Source organism: Micromys minutus (assembly GCF_963924665.1).
Source record: "Micromys minutus genome assembly, chromosome: 1".
Classification (NCBI taxonomy): Eukaryota; Metazoa; Chordata; class Mammalia; order Rodentia; family Muridae; genus Micromys; species Micromys minutus.
The window spans coordinates 236,551,316-236,553,916 of NC_137969.1; the positions used below are offsets into that span (position 1 = coordinate 236,551,316).

At 41.8% G+C, this 2,601-nt stretch overlaps 1 pseudogene across 1 annotated transcript; it reads left to right on the forward strand.

Moving 5' to 3' along the window:
- The first annotated feature begins 1,758 nt into the window (after positions 1-1,758).
- Positions 1,759-2,339, forward strand: LOC308417756 (POU domain, class 5, transcription factor 1-like; annotated as a pseudogene). Its single transcript has one exon. The product of its transcript is annotated as a POU domain, class 5, transcription factor 1-like (transcript).
- The last annotated feature ends 262 nt before the right edge of the window (positions 2,340-2,601 follow it).

Here is a 2,601-nt window from a genome sequence, read left to right on the forward strand (position 1 = left end):
CCTGTATTGAATTTGGGTATGTACCCTGTACCTTTAATCTTGCTCAAGTTTTTAACAAAAGAGAGTGCTGGATTTTTCAAAGGCTCTTTAGTATCTAAAGAGATTATCATTTTTTTCTTTTTAAAATGTTTATATGGTCGATTATATTGATGGATTTTTATATATTGAATCATACCTGCATCTTTGGAATAAAGTATACTTGATCTTGGTGGAAGATGTCTTTAGCATGGTCTAGTATTCTATTGTTTGAGAGGATTTTATTGATTATTTGTGTGTGTCAATGTTCATGAGGGAGATTGGTCTGAAATTTCCTTTCTTTGTTTTTCTAATTTTTTGTGTGTTTCATTTAAGTATCAGGTGACTATAGCCTCACAGAATGTGTTTAGCAATATTTATTCTATTTCTGTTTTTTTTTTAATAGTTTGAGGAGTGTTGGTATTAGCTCATCCTTTAAGTATTAACAGAGTAAAAATGGCCATATTACAAAAAGGAATCTGTAGATTCAATGCAATTACCATTCAAATTCTGACTCAAACCTTTATAGATTTTGAAAAACAGTTTTTTACTTCACATAGAAAATATAAACAAACAAACAAAAGGACAGCTAAAGCAATCCTGTACAAAAAAAAAAAAAAAATGAACTTAAGGATGTCTCACCATCCCTGACCTCAAACTCCACTACACAGCAATAGTAATGAAAACTACATGTTTTATGTTTCTATTGGTTTAGAACTGTTTCTATTGGTATAGAAACAGATGGCTTGATGAATGGAATTGGACTAAGACCCAGATATAATATAAACCCACATATCTACAGATACAGCCAAAACCATATAATCGGATGAAGAAAACATCTCCAACATATGGTGCTGTTTTAAGTGGATGTCTGTATGTAGAAGAATGTAAATAGATACATACTGAAGTCCAAGTGGATCAAAGACCTCCACATAAAAACTGATGCCCTAAATGTCATAGAAAAAAAAGTGGGAAATAGTCTAGAAGGCATTGATATAGGAGACACTTTTCTGAACAGAACACTAATGGATCAGGCTCTAAGAACAACAATTGATAAATTCATTCTTGTAAAGCTGAGAAGCTTCTATAAGGCAATGGACATTGTCACATTGTCAATAGGACAAAGTTAGATAGGGTAAAATTTTCACAAACCCTTTATCTGACAGAGAGTCAGTATCCAAAATACATAAAGAATTCTGGCAATTAGACACCAATAAACAAAATAACCTAATTAAAGAATTGAGCTACTTAGATAAACAGAGAATTCACAAGAAAGGAGTCTCAAATAGCTGCATAGCACTTGAAGAAGTCTTTTTTCCACCAGGCCCAGGGCTCAGGGTGCCCACCTTTCACAAGGCTGGACACCTGGCTTCAAACTTCAATTTCTCACCCCCACCTGGTGGGGGTGATGGCTCGGCAGGGCTGGAGTTGTGCTGGGTGGACCCTCGAACTTGGCTAAGCTTCCAAGAGTCCCCAGGTGGGCCTGGAATCAGACCAGGCTCAGAGGTATTGGGGATCTTCCCATGTCTTCTGTCATATGAGTTCTGTGGAGGGATGGCATTCTGTGGACCTCAGGTTGGACTGGGCCTATCCCCAAAGCTGGCGTGGAGACTTTTCATTCTGAATGTCAGGCAAGAGCGCGAATGTAGGAACTCAGAAGGAGACTCCTCTGGGTCCTGTACTGTCTTCCCCAGTGCCATGATATTGGAGACAGGAGAGTCAAATCCAGAGGAGTCTTGAGATATGAAAGCCCCACAGAAGGAGCTAGAACAGTTTGCCAAGCTACTGAAGCAAAAGACAATCACCTTGGGATACACCCAGGCCAGGACAACATGGCGTTCACCCTGGGGGTTCTCTTTGGAAAGGTGTTCAGCCAGACAACCACGTTTGAGGCTCTGCAGCTCAGTCTCAAGAAAATGTATAAGCTGCGGTCGCTGCTGGAGAAGTGGGTGGAGGATGTTGACAACAGGGAGATCTTTCAGGAGATATGCAAATCGGAGATCCTGGTACAGGCTCAAAAGAGGAAGTGGACAAGCATTGAGAACCAGTTGAGTTGGAATCTGGAGAGCATGTTTCTGCCGAGCCCGAAGCCCTCCCTGCAGCAGATCACTACCATCGCCAAGCAGCTTGGGCTCCAGAAGGATGTGATTCGAGTGGGGTTCTGTAACCGGCGTCAGAAGGGCAAAAGATCAAGCACTGACTGTTCCCAATGAGAAGAGGATGAGGCCGTGGAGATGCCTTTCACAGAGAAGGCTGTGTCCTTTCCTCTGCCCCCAGACCTCCATTTTGATGCCCCAGGCTATGTACTCAGTCCCGTTTCCTGATTGTGAGGACTTTCTCACTGTTCTGGGCTCTCCCATGCATTCATACTGAGGCACCAGCCCTCCCTGGGGATGAGGTGAGGCAAGCCAAGGAAGGGAGGTAGACCAAGAGAACCTGTAGCATTGAAATTAAATTCTTTGACGAAGGAGGATTACTAACATAAGGGAGGTGAGGCGGGAGATCAGAGATGCCCTTGATAGGGAGCCCTTTACAACACTCATCATTTCGTTCTTAAATATGATTGGGACCCACAGTAGATAGCTC